Genomic DNA, 17,307 nt, shown 5'->3' with positions numbered 1-17,307 from the left:
GTATGTGTGTATATAGTGTGTGTACATGTATGTATAGTGTGTATGCATGTATATGTGTATATATGTAGTGTATGTATATATAGTATGTTTATGTGTATGCATGTGTGTGTGAATATACAGTATGTGTGCGTGTGTATATAGTGTGTGTGCGTACATGTATAGTGTATGCATGCATGTGTGTATATATGTAGTTTGTGTATATAGTGTGTGTATGTAGTGTGTGCATGTGTGTATATATAGTGTGTGTATATAGTTGTGCATGTGTGTGCATGTGAATATATAGTATGTGTGTGCATGTGTGTGCATGTGTATATAGTGTGTGCACATACATGTATATAGTGTGTATGTGTGTGTATATATGTAGTTTGTGCATATGGTGTGTGCATGTATGTAGTGTGTGTATATAGTGTGTGCATACATGTGTGTGCATGTGTGTATAGTGTACGTATTGTGTGACTGTGTGTGTATACAGTGTGTGTGCATGCGTGTGTGATTGCTAGACTGTGGGTTTCCTGATAGGAGGACAGGGGCCATGTCTTCTGTTTCTACTCCTTTCACATGCAGAGCTTTACACAGTGTGTCCCGAGCGTTATTAACCAACCACCTGGTGGTTAGTCTCAGCATCTGTCCCCGTACACATCACCTCCATTGTTAAGCCTGGTGTTCAGGTACAGGGACCTGGGAGGCAGACAGCCCACGCAGAGACCCCGACCACCACCCCCACCTGCCACTACCCCTTCATACTGCATACTCTCAGATGCTCGATTCCTACAACAGTGAAATGTACTCCACATAGAGCCTCGTATGGATCCAGTGAGACAATGCACAGAGCACTCTCGGTACACGGATTAGGACGTTACAATGGGCTTCACAGGAGATGGCCACTTTTCGTTGTTTCTGGTTTTCATTTTGCTTTGACTCCTGGGTCACCCCTGTGCTTTAGCCCAGGGAGTTGCTAAATCAAACTCTATAGCCAAGGCGATGAAGAGAAAATAAAACTGGAGGGAGCTGAAACCACATCTATAGACGACGCTTTCCAAAACGCTGGTGTTGAAGGGAAGACGAGAGATCAAATAGAAGTGAGCGGGAAAGGGAGGAAAAGTCCCAGGAAGGCTTTGGGAACAGCCTGGGCTTCAAATCCACACGGGCTGACGTGAGGAAGAGGTGCTGTGGGGGACTCTCCAGGTTAAAGTGCAGTTTAGTTGAATCTGAAAGTCAATAGTAAGAGTCTGGTCATGGACTGGGGCTTCTGGGTGGGAAGACCCGAGGGGGATTCAATTACTGGAGAGGCGGCCGAATCTGAGGACTTGTGAGATCTGTTTTACTGTGACTATATGATTCTCTAAAGAGAGTGATACAATATCAATAATACTGGTTGATTTTTATTGCATGTTTACTATGTGGCTGGCATGACGCCACACCTGACGCACACAGTCTTTTATTTCATCCCCGGCAATCCTAAGATACAGGTGATACCGATAATCTCCATTGTACAAATAAGCAATCTAAAGGGTACTGAGGTTAGATGACCTGTCGGCATTACCCAGCTAGCATAAGCGACAGAAATGGCTTTAAAACCCAAATCCTCAGACACCAGACTCTTAACACTGTGTTACACCTTCTTCTACCGTTAGTATCAGCAGATGGATAACAAAGAACCCAGTTACAGAGGCCATTATATTAATATTTACAAGTACATGTGGAACAACTTAAGGGTGATTGATTTTGGAAACACACTTGCATGGTTGGGATTCAACCAATGAGTAACTTGTGTTCATGCAACCTTCTCCAAGGGGAGTCATTCTACCATTGAATTATAGAAGCTCTGTTCCTGGGCCAAGCTCTGTCCTCACAAGTTCATGTCCCTGGGCACTTTGCATTTCATGAGAATGAGAGTCACCCACCCCTGTTCAATCCAGGAAGGGTGTGGGTGTAGGAGCTAGGATGGGCTTGTTTTGAAGATTGTTTAGGGCCTTGTAAGATCTTGGGCAATCGAATACTGCCTCCCCGAGCACTTATATTTGCTTCATAATTTTTAAAAAATTAGAATTCATCCAAATCTCACAGCCAAATAAAGCATGTGAAAACATCGCAGAAAAATGATATTTGAAAAGAAGGGCTGGTTGCCTTGTGATTCATAGAGTATAAAACAAAACTGCCCTTGAAATTGAGGGACTACTGAATTTGGGCTTTCGTATCCCTGCACAATCAACAGTAGGAAACTGTTGAGAAATTTCTTGAGATGTTTTCTACTTCTATGCCATCTCTTGAAATCAAGATCTCTAATTATAATGATTTATAAACTATTGATTTATAAATATATCAATTAGGGGCCGGTGCCATGGCGCACTAGGTTAATCCTCTGCCTGCGGCGCCGGCATCCAATATGGCCGCCGGTTCTAGTCCCAGTTGTTCCTCTTCCAGTCCAGCTCTCTGCTGTGGCCTGGGAAAGCAGTAGAAGATGGCCCAAGTGCTTGAGCCCCTGCACCTGCATAGGAGACCAGGAAGAAGCACCTGGCTCCTGGCTTCAGATTGGCGTAGCTCTGGCTGTTGCAGCCATTTGGGGAGTGAAACAACAGAAGGAAGACCTTTCTCTCTGTCTCTCACTCTCTCACTGTCTGTAACTCTACCTGTCAAATAAATAAATAAAATATTTAAAATTAATTAATTAATTAAATTTATTAACACCTATTACGTAACCACTTTCTACAGTACCAGGCACTACCATATAAATTGATTAGATGAGATTCTTATTCTACAGTGTGGCTAAATAAGACAAGTTACACAGATAGAAGATAACAAACAAATCTTGTAAACCCATGAGCAGCTCTTTTTGGAATCAACTCTCATCTATAAATCATCATTTCAGTGAAGAATCACAGAATATATCATTAACCCAAATTAAGTCAAACACCAGTTCTCTAGATAAGTCAAATGTATTCCTTTCACAACCAAACAATTTTTTGAATCAACTCCTGTTGGAGAGCTCCAAAAACTGGGTCTACCTTAGAAAAATTCTAACATGGATCCATGGTTGTTACAGTAGAATTCATAGAATGTTTAGCTTCTCCATTCAGTCCAGGGAAGGACTGCACAGCTCCACTCTTTAGAACTTAGTGTGGTCATTGATTGTCTTTGACCAGAGCAATAGGAGTCCCAATGATCTGGGTCACTTTTTTTTTTTTTTGACAGGCAGAGTGGACAGTGAGAGACAGAGAGAAAGGTCTTCCTTTACCATTGGTTCACCCTCCAATGGCCACTGCAGCTGGCGCATCGCACTGATCCGAAGCCAGGAGCCATGTGCTTCTCCTGGTCTCCCATGGGGTGCAGGGCCCAAGGACTTGGGCCATCCTCCACTGCACTCCCAGGCCACAGCAGAGAGCTGGCCTGGAAGAGGGGCAACCAGGACAGAAACCGGTGCCCTGACTGGGACTAGAACACGGTGTGCCAGTGCCACAGGCGGAGGATTAGCCTATTGAGCTGCGGCACCGGCCCTGGGTCACTTCTGTAAGAAGCCTTAAAGGTCAGCACAGGAAATTCAAGGTCCCCTTCTCCTGCCTGTAGCTGTCATGTACAAAAGGTGATCTGAGATCAGGAGACGAGGAGCGGAGACCCCTGCTGACCTACGGTGGGCAGGGAGCATTGTGGAGAAGCAACCGTTGTTTGAAGCCACTGAGTTTTGGGGATTGCTGGGTGCTGTTGGAAAACCTAGCTTCTATGACAGAGGAGAACAATTAAAGGCCAAGACACGGCCATGAACAGCAAGATAATTTTTAAGAAGCTTCACACGGAGATGCAGATGCCTGGCTTCTCTTGACAAAAACAGAAACACAACAAAATCCTTGACATGTTTACACCCTGTTGCCTCTTCCCACTGAGCACGTGTTCTCCAGATGACCACGGCCCTCACCAAGCCCCAAGGCCACACCTGAGTAGTATCCTTTCCAGGTGGTGTGTAGACATTTGAGTCTGAACCCTTACACTCGGCCATCCAGGCTTGATTCACCTGTGGCGCTGACTTTTACAGAACCAGGTCAGCAACACCTGCAGACATGCAGAAAGTATCAGTGCACTGCAATAGTTAAGAGAATAGACTTGGGACATAGATTGCCTGGGATTCAACTCCAGCTCTACAATTTCCTAGCTATATGCCATAGACCAGAAGCTTGTATCCCCTCCAAAATTCCCATGTTGAAACCTATCCCCCATTGTGATGGTGTGTGGTGTGTGTGTGTCGGGGGGTCACCTTTGGGTGGTGATTAGCTCATGAGAGTGGAGCCCTCCTGATTAGGGTTAATGTCCTTACAAAAGAAACCCTCAGGCCAGCGCTGTGGTATGGCGGGTGAAGCCGCAGTCTGCAGCACCAGCGTGCCATATGGGTGCCAGTTGGAGTCCCTGCTGCCCCGCTTCTGATCCAGCTCCCTGCTAATGCACCTGGGACAGCAGCAGAAGATGGCCTAAGTCTTCAGGTCCCTGCACCCATGTGGGAGACCTGGATGAAGCTCCTGGCTCCTGGCTTCTGCCTGGCTGTTGCAGCCATTTGGGGAGTGAACCAGTGGATGGAAGAGCTCTCTCTTGCTCTCTCTCGCTCGCTCTCTGCCTCTGCCTCTCCTTCCCTGTAACTCTGACTTTAAATAAATCTTTAAATAAAAGAGAGAGAGAGAGACAGAAACCCCGGAGACCACCCTTGGCCCTTCTTCCATGTGAGGACACAGCTATCTATGGACTAGGATACAGGCCCTCAGCAGACACCAAGTCTTCCAGTGCTTTGATTTCACACTTCCCAGCCTCCAGAACCATAAGCAGTAAATTTCTGTTATTTATAAGCCACCCAGAGTATGGTAGCTTGTTAGAGCCGCCTGAACAGGCTGACGCTTTGCAACCTGGGTAAATTACCTAGCCTCTTCAAGGTCCAGCTTCCTCATACACAAAGTGAGGATAGTTATTGTACCTAATTCATGGAGTTATGATGAGCTAATATAGAAAGGACTTAGGCAATGCTCGATCCCTGATAGGCACCCAGTGTTAGTAACAATCATTCTGTTATAACTGCTTTCTTTATCAACAGCAGTCAAGGAATCAACAAACCTAAGTGATCGACCAAACTTGTTCTGCACACCTAGTTCCAGCCAGGTCCTGCTTCTGAGAACAGGAGCCCTCCATTGCAGCAGCAGGAACAAATGTCATTCAGTGAGCACAGGGGTCGCATTGTCTGCTGTGCCTAGGCTAACGGCAACGTGTTCCCAAGAACACTTCGGCACAAGCAATTAAACGAGCAGACTGGAGACACACCAGCAAAAATGATTTGTAGCTGTGCCAAGGACTCGTCAGGACTCAGTTCAGGGATCCTGAGACCAGCAGAGAGAATAACAGTTTATTTTCTCTCCCTCTAATGAGTACTGGGGTCCATGGCACATTGCACAAGAAGGAGATGTATGGGCACATTATCCTATTAAAGAAAAACTACCGAATTCATCTGAGAAGTGTCTACAGCACTTCTGAGCAAGTGCCTGCCATTCTTTTTATGAGAATAGCCTGGCCAAAAGAGCACTTAGCTTTTAGCAACCAGCGACTCGCCTGTTACAATCACAAACACATGACATGAAGCACTCATTTAAAATGAACTAATTCAGCACTGAACACCGCCTTTATCCTTCAAGCCCCTTCAAATTCTTGTAAACTCCTGCAGCAAATTTTGCAGGAGGAGGGGACAGTGGCCAGAGAGCAAAGAGGAAGCCAGGGAAAGAGAGCTAGTGTCTTGTGTGGTGGCTACTGTGCTGGGCACTCGGAGTATTGCTCATGAAAGAATGAATGTAAGGGCCGGTCTGTGGCTCAGTGGGCTGAGCCCCAACCTGCGGCCCAAGCATCCCATATGGGCTCCGGTTCTTGTCCCGGCTGCTCCTATTCCTATCCAGCTCTCTGCTAATGGCCTGGGAAGGCAGTGTGAGACGGCCCAAGTCCTTGGGACCCTGCACTCATGTGGGAGACCTGGAAAAAGCTCCTGGCTCCTGGCTTTGGATAGACTCAGCTATGGCCATTGTAGCCACTTGAGGAGTGAACCAGCAGATGGAAGACCCTTCTCTCTATCTCTCCCTCTCTCTGTCTGTAACTCTACCTCTCAAATAAATAAATAAAATATTTTTTAAAAAAAGAAAGATAGGCTGGCGCCGCGGCTCACTAGGCTAATCCTCCGCCTAGCGGCGCCGGCACACCGGGTTCTAGTCCCGGTTGGGGCGCCGGATTCTGTCCCGGTTGCCCCTCTTCCAGGCCAGCTCTCTGCTGTGGCCCGGGAGTGCAGTGGAGGATGGCCCAGGTGCTTGGGCCCTGCACCCCATGGGAGACCAGGAAAAGCACCTGGCTCCTGGCTCCTGCCATCGGATCAGCGCGGTGCGCCGGCCGCAGCGCGCCGGCCGCGGTGGCCATTGGAGGGTGAACCAACGGCAAAGGAAGACCTTTCTCTCTGTCTCTCTCTCTCACTGTCCACTCTGCCTGTCAAAAAAAAAAAAAAAAAAAAAAAAAAAGAAAGATAAGGCCGACGCCGCGGCTCACTAGGCTAATCCTCTGCCTAGCGGCGCCGGCACACCAGGTTCTAGTCCCGGTTGGGGCACCGGATTCTGTCCCGGTTGCCCCTCTTCCAGGCCAGCCCTCTGCTGTGGCCAGGGAGTGCAGTGGAGGATGGCCCAGGTGCTTGGGCCCTGCACCCCATGGGAGACCAGGAAAAGCACCTGGCTCCTGGCTCCTGCCATCGGATCAGCGCGGTGCGCTGGCTGCAGCGCGCCGGCCGCGGCGGCCATTGGAGGGTGAACCAACAGCAAAGGAAGACCTTTCTCTCTCTCTCTCTCTCACTGTCCACTCTGCCTGTCAAAAAAAAAAGAAAGATAAAGGAAATAATGTGAAACAGGAACTACAGGAGGTTACTTTCTTCTTTTTACCTACAGAAAAAAACAAAGCTTACAGACATTAGGGCTAAGCTAAGTAGTCAAATGCCCATCAACCAATTAGTTGCAGAATTGTAATCTGAATGCAGATCTCATTCTAAACCTGAAGTCTACACAGCAATGACCGCAGTCGAACAGGTCCTTGACCTTGACCCAAAGCCACATACAGTAACTGAGCCCAAGGAAAAGGTTTTCCATTTCCTCAAGCTCCCTAATTTTTCTGTAACCACTTTTTCATCCCCACTATCCTCACATCGTCCTCAAATTCCTCTCTCCTCTCCCAAATCCTGCACCCTTATTCTCATTAGATGTCTTTGCTGTCTATTTATCTTACTGGAAGACACAGAACACTGTCTCACTTTCTTGTCCATTCCCATACAAACTGATTGGTGGCCCACATCCCCTCCTGCCTGCCTGCCTCAAGCAAAGAGGTGTTCCTCCCCCTACCTGTTATAAGTTTTATATATATATATATATATATATATATATATATATATATATAACTCCTCTTTGCTTCTGTTCTCAGCTCCTCTAATCACCCCAGGAACTTCATCAATTGCATGTTTCTACTTCTCAATAATCCACCCACCCTGCCCCCTCCAGCAACACAGATCCTTGCTCATGGGAGGAGATGCTACAAAGTTCACGAGCCCAAACTTCAGAGACAGAGAGCTTCAGAGTTGCTGGTTCTGCAGAATGTTCCAGGCCAGGAGGGGAACAGGGTGACACCAGGATGGATTCCACATAAGAATCTGTCAAACTGTCAAAAGAAATTCGAGAAGAAAGGGACCTGGGTCTCCAGGAAGAGTCGTGTATTGGGATTTCGTTTTTCATTCTTCATAGTCACTTGGTGCCAACTTTGTATCCATACATCTCTATTCTTTGTCATAAAGGGAGCACTTTGAATTTCACTCCAGTCCTTTCCCAGCTGTCTCTCATTCTGGAAAGATTCTCCCTGGGCCTCACAACCTCCACAGCTCGATTTCTACCTTTCCCTCTCTCTCCTTTATGCTCAGCATCCCATTCATTCCTTACCATGTGTACTGGGTGAAATGGTAGGCCCTGAAAAGACATGTCCACTTAGAACGCTTGACTGTGATCTGATTGGGAAAAGGTATCTTTACTAATGCAAACAAGTTAAGGATCTCGAGATGAAATAATCCTGAATTTAGGGTGGGCCCTAAATCCAGTGATGGGGTCCTTACAAAAAGAGGGGAGGGAAAAGAGCATTTATTCTAGTAGTTCAGACACCCATGTCCCACTTCAGAGTGCCCAGGCTCAATTCCCAGCCCCAGCTCCTGACTCTAACTTCTCACCTATATGCACTCTTGGAGGCAAATGGCTCAAGTAGTTTGGTCCTTGACACCCAGGTGGGAGACCTGGATTGAGTTCCAGGCTCCTGGCTCTGACTCTGACCTGTCCTAGGCTGCCGTGGGAATGTGGAGGATGAACCAGTGATGGAAGCTCTTAATCTCTCTCTCTCTCTCTTTCCTCCCAGTAGTTAAAAATGAATTAAAAGAGGGGGAAGGGAACCAGCATTGTGGCATAGCAGGTAAAACCACAGCCTGTGATGCTGGCACCCCATATGGGCACCGGTTTGAGTGCTGGCTGCTCCACTTCAGATCCAGCTCCCTGCTGTTGGTCTGGGAAAGCAGTGGAGGATGGTCCAAGTCCTTGAGCCCCAGCTCCCACATGGGAGACCAGGGGGAAGCTCCTGGCTTCTGGCTTTGGTCTGGCCCAGCCCTGGCCATTGTGACCATTCAGGGAGTGAACCAGTGGATAAAAAATTCTCCCTCTCTCTCCTCTTATTTATCATGATCTTTCCACATACAGAAGGCTATTCTGTTCTGTCCCCACCAGGGCACTTCTTCCCGTGCTTGCTCCTTCATTGATGGGGGTCAGAACTCTGTCCCTGGCAATCTTTTCTGCTTACTCAATTCCCAGTGACAATATATTTGACCCTATGACAACCTCTAGGTTTGTGTTTCTAGTCTAAAACTCTATCCTATGTTTTAGATTCATATATCTACTGAACTATCCACAGATACATCAAACTTATCACCTTTTTCCCATAAACACAATATTTTCTGTCTTGGTGAAGGGGCTCACTGGCTACATAATGATCACATCAGAAATCCAGGCCCCATTCTATACTGTCTCTCTCATTGCCCATTTCCAAACATTCAGCCCTAAAAGATCTGCTTCTTTAGTCTGTAGAATTTGTCTCTGCTTCTTCATCCATCCTACCTCGTGCCCTCCTTTACTCTCTTGTTGTCCTAGACTAGAATTCTCTTGTTGGTCTGAATCCTCTCCTCCCCAAAGAGTCTACCCCTTTTACCACCACAATAACCCTCCTAAATCCAAACCCATCTGCACATTCCTTATTCAATTATTCAGTGGCTTCTCTCACAGCTTTCTGAATAGCTAATGACTGGTTTTCACTCATACTTGTAGCCTCATATTCTAGCATTCTCTTATAGAAACTTTTTGCTTACAGAATGAGTGATAGGTTCTTCAATATCCATACACCCTACACTTGTGGTTTCCTTCCTCATCTTGGTTTATCTAACTTCTACTTGATTTAGAAAAACATTATATGCCCATTGGCAAGGTCTTGAAACAAAAAGAATTCTCCCACTGCCAAATAACTACTATTATCATTTAGGGGAAGAGCCCCAAAGTGAACTGTTGGCATAAAGGAAAACCATCAATACTGTATGAAATGGAACAATGAAGTAGTAAGCTTTAGCCCATGGGAAGAATGGTCAACAGTAAGCATCAAATGAGATGGTGCAGGGGTAGGAAATAAAGTGAGAGAGACTGGGTAGGTAGCTGAGGGAGACAGGCAAGTCCAGAACTGGAATGAAAATGCCGCATTGAAAGAGAGAAATCAAAGTAGAATGTGTGAGATATGATGGAGCCCCATAAGCAAATCCAGCGAATGGTGACAGTGTGACTTCAGGAAGGCAGCACTGATCAGTGTGGTGCCACGAACAGAAAGGAAACTGAACGGTAGAAGAATTATTGGAGCTGAGGAGGGTGGCATCAGTTTATCTGTGGGTCATGCTGAATTGGAGGAGTCTATGGAAACCCTGGAGAAATATCAAACTGGAGCTCAAAAACTCAGGGTTGGAAGTTGAGAGAGAAATAAAAAGGATACCAAGAGATTTGAAGCCTCCAAGTTTGCAAGTAACTAAGATTCTTTTGTTTAATCACAGGGTAGGTATCATGGAAAAAAAGCAAGAAACATTATTTCTGTCCTCAGAGTACTTACCATCTTGCCTAGATGAAAGCCACAAATCCAATAATCACACCAATAAATATGTAATTATAAAATAATGAAAAGGTATTATAACAGAAACAGGAGGACTAAATTAGGTAAAGGAATCATAGAAGCCTCCTGAGAGAGTGATGTTGAGTTTATACCAGGACGATGAGAAGATCATCAGGAGCATCCGTGGAAGGCAGTGGGCACAGCTTGTAAGTGCTTCATGGCAGGGAAGGGTCTGGCCCTTCGCCAGAATTGAAAATCAACACAAAAGGGAGAATATAACCCCTGGGCTAGAAGATACGGCAACAGAAACTTCCCAAAGGGAAAAGCAAAGAGAGAAAATGGAGGAAAAGGTAAAGAACATGCAAGAACTGTGGGACAACTGCAAAAGGTAGAATACTCGTGTGATGGGAATACCAAAAGGAGAAGAGAGGAGGGAACAGAAGATTTCAAGCAACAATGAATAACGACTGAGAATTTCCCCCCAAATTAATGCAGACACTAAACCCCAGATCCAGGAAGCTCGGAACACCACATACAAAAGATTATGAAACAAGAACCCTTCCTTACACCCTATACAAAAATCAATGCACAGTGGATCAAGGATCTAAACCCAAGACCTGAAACCATCAAATTGCTAGAGGAAAACAGAGGAAATACTGTAAAACATTGGCATAGGCAATAAAAGCAAAAATAGATTAATGGGATTACATCAAGATAAAAAGCTTGTGCACAGCAAAGGAAACATTCAACAAAGTGAAGAAGCAACCAACAGAATTGGAGAAAATATTTTCCAAGCTATGCATCTGATAAGAGATTAATATCCACAATATATAAGGAGTTCAAGAAACTCAACAGCAAACAACAAAAATCCAGTTAAGAAATGAGATGAAGATATGAACAGGCAATTTTTGAAGGATGAAATATAAATGGATAAATGGATAGCAGACACGTGGAAAGATGCTTAGGATTACTGGCCATCAGAGATAGGCAAATGAAAACCATAATGAGGTTTTATCGCACCACAATTAGAAGGGCTATCATCCAAAAATTCAAAAATAACAGATGCTGGTGAGGATGTGGAGAAAAGATGTTTTAATACACTGCTGGTGGAAATGTAAACTGGTACAACCAATATGGAACACAGTATGGCGGGTCTTCAGAAATCTGCTAATAGATCTACCCCAAGACACAGCCATCCCACTCCTGGGAATTTACCCAAAGGTTATGAAATCAGCATATGAAAGAGTTATTGAGAGCAACTTATTTATAGCAACTCAATTCACAGTAGCTAAAATATTAAATCAAGTCAGATCTCCATCAGTTGATGACTGGGTAAAGAAACAGAAATGTGATGGTATATAGATATAGATATAGATATAGATACACACATATACACATATACATATATACATATATATATATATATATATATATACAATGGAATGCTACTCAGCCATAAAAAAGAATGACATCCCATCTTTCGCAATAAAATGGATGTAGTTAGAGACCACTATGCTTAGTGACATAAGCCACCCTGCAAAAGAAAAATATCATGTTTTCTTTGATATGAGGTAGCTAATATATAGAGTATAAAAATGTAATGTATATGAGTGAAATTGACATCTTTAGATTTGATTATTGTTTATAGACCTTATCTATACTCTTGTGGAACAGTGGTATTTCTACTTTCTACTTTCTGAATTCTTTGTTTAGTGGAGGATTAAGCTTGTGATTATCAAGTAAATTGAATGTTATCACAAAAATTAAAAGTAAGAAAGGAGGGAGGGTGGAGGAGAAGGAGGGTGGGAAGTATTAAGTTCTTAAAACTGTATATATGAAATACATGAAGCCTGTTCTCTTTATATAAGTAGGTAAATAAATGTACAATAAAAATTTAAAGCAAAACACATACACACATAAAAGCAAAAACAAAACACTTTCATACACCAAAACAGCATTATGGGCATAACATGCTCAAACTATAGAAAATAACAAAAAAAAAAAAAAAAAAAAAGGAGCTTGAAAAAAATTCTACCCTTACAGAAGCAAAGCTAGGAATTGTGTCTTTTCCTTAGAAACTATGCAAGAAAGAAGAGAGAAAAATCCCACCAACCTATAATCTCTACCTGTAAAACTGTCCATCAAAAGAGAAGGAGGCGGCGGCCATTTGGCCCTCTGGTGTGGACACTGGCTAAGACACCTGTATCAGAGGACCGGACCTCAACGCTCCCGACTCCAGGTCCCGGAAGTGGTGATGTGGTGATGACGCCATTAGCTGTGTCCATGCCATTCACATGGTGGACCTGGAGTGCATTCCTGCCTTCTAGCCTCGGCCTGGCCCAGCACTAGCTGTCGTGGACATTAGGAGAACGAAACAGCCGATGTGAGTGTTCTCTCTCTCTCTCTCTCTCTCTCTCTCGTTCTCTCACCATCACTCTTTGGCTCTCTCCCTCTTTTTGCCTCTAGAATGTTTTATAAAGTAAAAGAGAAATAAAGACAACTAAAAGGTGAGGGGATTTGTTGCTAATATCCCTGCCATGAAAGAAATACTAGAAGAAGTTCTTCAGAGAGAAAGCAATGACACAGGCCAGCACCAAGATTTATACAAAGGAAGAGTGTCAGAAAAGGAATAAAGTAAAATGAAAGCTTCATTTTTCTTATTTTTAAATGATGTCAGAAAACACTTTATTCAAAACAATAATATTAACAGTGTAGGAAATTAATTATAGTAATGACATAAGGAACTGGAAGGAGAAATAAGGATTATTCTGTTAGTATAAGGCACACACAATACACATGAAAAAGTACAATGTCATTTGAAAATGCATTTGGATTAGTTGTATATTTTAAACTCTAGGACAGTCAATATAAAAAAGTTAAAAAAAAAAAAAAAAAAAAAAAACAAGAAGTATGGGACAGGCACAGTGATGTAGCGGGTAAAGCTGCAGCCTACAGTGCCGACATCCCATATGGGCAGTGGTTGGAATCCCGGCTGCTTCATTTCTAATCCAGCTCTCTGCTAATGTGCCTGGGAAAGCAGTGGAGGATGGCACAAGTCCTTGTTCCCTTGAACCCATGTGGGAGACCCAAAAGAAGCTCCAGGTTCCCGGTTTCAGATCAGCCCAGCTCTGGCCATTGCAGCCATTTGGGGAGTGAACCAGCAGATGGAAGACCTCTCTCTCTCTCTGACTCTGCCTCTCTGTAACTCTGCCTTTCAAATAAATAAATAAATCTTTAAAAAAAATAAGTAGGATTTATATGCTAAGAGGAGAGAAAAATGGAATAATATAAAATGCTGAGTTAAAGCCACAACAGGAAAGAAAAAGAGTGAACAAAACCAGGAATAAATAACAAAGCAATGAATAGAAAACACTAACAAGTTTGGCTGATTTCAATCTATAATTTAATGACAGTTAAAACAATTATATGAATAATCACTTTGAACATCCAAAATCTAAATATCCCAGTTAAAATGCAAGAGACTATCAGACTGACTCTAAAAAGCAAGACTAATTATCTGTCATCTATCAGAGACCCACTTGAACCATAAAGACACAAACAGATTAAAAGTAAAGAGATGGGGGGCTGGTGTTGTGGCATAGCAGGTAAAGCTGCTACCTGTAATGCCTGCATTCCATATGGGCACCAGTTTGTGTCCGTGGCTGCTTCACTTCCCATCCAGCTCCCTGCTAATGTGCCTGGGCAAGCAGCGGAGGATGGCCCAAAAGCTTGAGCCCCTGTATCCTCATGGTAGACCTGGATGAAGCTACTGGCTCCTAGCTTCAGTCTGGCCCAGGTCTGGCCATTGTGGCCATCTGGGGAGTTAATCAGCAGATGGAAGACTTCTCTGTCTCTCCACTCTCTTTGTGACTTTCGAATAAATAAATAAATCTTAAAATAAAAGCAAAAGGATGCAAAAAGATATAGCATGCCAACACTAACTAAAAGAAAGCAAGAGTGGCTTCATTGCTTTATTAATTTTATTAAGATTCAATACTTATTAAAAATGAAGAGTTACAGAGAGAAGGAGAAATGGGGGGTAGAAAGAGAGAGAAGAGAGAGAGAGAGACAGAGAGAGAAAGCTTCCATTCACTGGTTCTTTCCCCCAGATGGCTACAACAACAGCTGGTGCCAGGCCAGGCTGAAGCCAGGAGCCAGGAACTCAAATCCAGATCTCCCCAAAGGGTGGCAGGCGCTCAAGCACTTGAGCCACCATCCATTGCTTCTCAGGTGCATTGGCGAGGAGCTGGATGGTAAACGGAGTTGTAGGGACTTGAACCTGCACTCCAACACAGGATGAGGTGTCACAAGCAGCCTAACCCACTGTGCCACAGCGACTGCCCCTCCATTAATTTTAGACAGAACAGTTTTCGAAGCAAGAAAAGTTTTCAGGGTAAGAATATATATTTACATAATGATAAAGGGGTCCAAGAAGAACTAACGACCCTTAATGCATACATATTTAACCAAAGAGCGTCAGAATAGGAGAGGCAGAAACTCTGAGAACGGCAAGGAGAAAGAGTGGAATATACTAAGCAACATGTCCCTCTATCAGAAACAGGCACATCTAGCCCGCAGAAAAATCCAGAAGAGCATAACTAAACTCAACACCACCAATCAAAGGGCTATCATTCACAGCTACAGACGACTTCATCCAACAACAGCAGATTACATGTTCTTCTCAAGCCTGCATGTGGCATCCACCAAGATACAGGACATTCTGAGCCATAAAACACAGCTTCACAAATGTAAAATAGAAACCACACAAGATCTACTCTCAGACCATAACTCAACAGCAGAGGATGTCTGGGAATTTTCAAAATACTTGGCGATTAGACAACACACGTCTAAGTAACACATGGTTAAAGGAGAAATCTGAAAAGAAATTTTAAAATATTTTGAACTGAATGAATGATAAGGAAAGCATAATTTATCAAAATATGGGGAATGCAATGAAAGCAGTGCTTAAAGGAAAATTTATAGAATTAAATGTATGTATTATAAAACCTCTACTCAACTCTTCCAACTTCAGTGCGCAACATCACATCTACGGTAGTGTGGGTGATCCCGTGCCCGCCTGGCTGGGAGACTGCCTGCCTAGCCTCCCGCCCCCTTTTCAAGGGTGTTGTAATTGCCAATCAGGTAAACAGCCCCCAGGTGCGGCCCAGGCCCATCGGGACCACCTGGGAGGCTACATAGGCTACATGATCTTCAGGCTGATTGGAGAAGCATAGTGGCGCCAATATCGGCTTTATCCTATAGAATTAGTGTTGCCCTGAATTAGCTAGGCCCCTCTGCCTGCCCTTTAACAGGTGTGCTTGGTTGTTAATAAAGAGACATGTTCACCGAAACTTGTCTCCGGTGCTTCTTGGGGAAGAACGCCATCACCCCACTATTGAGACAGTGAAGGGGCTCCCAAGATGAGTCCACACAGTAGTCTCCCTGACGCCAGACTAATATGCTTTCTTTGAATTTTGAAAACAGATTTATTAATCTACTTGAAAGGCAATGAGACAGAAAGGTGGAGAGAGGAAGAGAGCGAGAGAGAGAGAAAGGTTTTCCATTCTGCTGGTTCACTTCCCCAGATGGCTGCAATGGCCAGGACTGGGCCAAGCTAAAACCAGGAGCCAGAAACTCCAGTCGGTTCTCCCACATTGATGGTGGGAACTCAAGTTGTTGGGCCATCTTCTGCGGCCCTCCCAGGTGCACTAGCAGGGAGACCAGCTTGCTGGGACTCAAACCAGTGCTCCGATACACAAGGCTGGCACCACCAGCAGCAGCGTAACCTGCTGCACCACAATACCAGCCCTGACTAAAACGCTTTTCAGGACAATTTGTTTTCATTAAAAAAGCAATAGATGTGCATTGATGAAAACTTATAAAAGCAAAAAACACTAATAAAAAGCAGAAGCATTACGGATCAGATCCCATGACTATTAAAAGGATAATAGAGGAATACTCTGAATAACTTTATGTCCACAATTTTAATAATCTATATGAAATGAGCATTGCTTGAAAGATACAATCTCCCAAAACTCATGAAGGAAAAAATAAATAAGCTGAATTGATACAAATACATTAAAGAAATGAAATCAATGATTAACAATTTTTTATTTTTTGGACAGGCAGTTAGTGAGAGAGACAGAGGGAAAGGTCTTTTTTCCGTTGGTTCACCCCCCAAATGGCCGCCACGGCCAGCACACTGTGCCGATCCGAAGCCAGGAGCCAGGTGTTTCCTCCTGGTCTCCCATGCAGGTGCAGGGCCCAAGCACCTGGGCCATCCTCCACTGCCTTCCCAGGAAGAACCGGGACAGACTTGGGCGCCCCAACTGGGACTAGAACCTGGGGTGCCGGCGCTGCAGGCAGAGGATTAGCCAAGTGAGCCGCGGTGCCGGCCAACAACTTTCTAAAACAAAAAGTACAGGGCCAAAATGGGTTCACTGGTGAGTTCAACAAACCATTAATGGGAGAAATTCCAGTTCTCTGCAATCCCTTCCAAAAGATAAGAGCAGGGGGAATACTTCCTAACGCATTCTCTCATGAGCTGCAAAGATCTCCAACAAAACATTAGTAATAAAATCCAACAGTGTATTGGAAGAAGTATACACCACAGCATACGGGGTATCACAGATATGCAAAGCTGGTTCAATCAATCAATGCAATCTATCATGTTAACAGGCTAAATGAGGAATAAATCACATAATTACATTAATAGATGTGGAAAAAGCATTTGACAAGATCCAACATCCAGTCATGATAAAAAAAAATTCTCTACAAATAGAAGTATAAAGAGATTTCAACTTGATAAATGAATATTTACCAAAAAACCTACAGTTAACATTGTCCCAGTGGTGAGAAACTAGATGTTTTCCTACTGAGATCAATAACAAAGCAAAGAGTTTTGCTTTTGAAACAACTCGTTTCAACATCATGCAGGAAGCCCTAACTCACACAATAAAACAAGAAAAGAAGAGGCATAATGATTGATAAGGAGGAAATAACACTGTTTCTTCACTGATAGCATGGTTGCCTGTATAGAGAATCTAAAAGAATTAACTTGTTAGAAACAGCAATTCTCAGACCTACTGGGTCAGG

The 17,307-nt window shown here is 44.0% G+C and overlaps 1 protein-coding gene across 1 annotated transcript in view; it reads right to left on the bottom strand.

The window, feature by feature from the left end:
* The window catches only part of ADAMTSL3 (ADAMTS like 3), a 411,707-nt gene that overhangs the window by 237,665 nt on the left and 156,735 nt on the right, over nucleotides 1–17,307 (bottom strand). The window lies entirely within an intron of this gene.

The sequence above is a fragment of the Oryctolagus cuniculus genome, chromosome 12, assembly GCF_964237555.1.
Source record: "Oryctolagus cuniculus chromosome 12, mOryCun1.1, whole genome shotgun sequence".
Taxonomy (NCBI): Eukaryota; Metazoa; Chordata; class Mammalia; order Lagomorpha; family Leporidae; genus Oryctolagus; species Oryctolagus cuniculus.
This window is presented reverse-complemented; position numbering and strand designations above follow the sequence as displayed.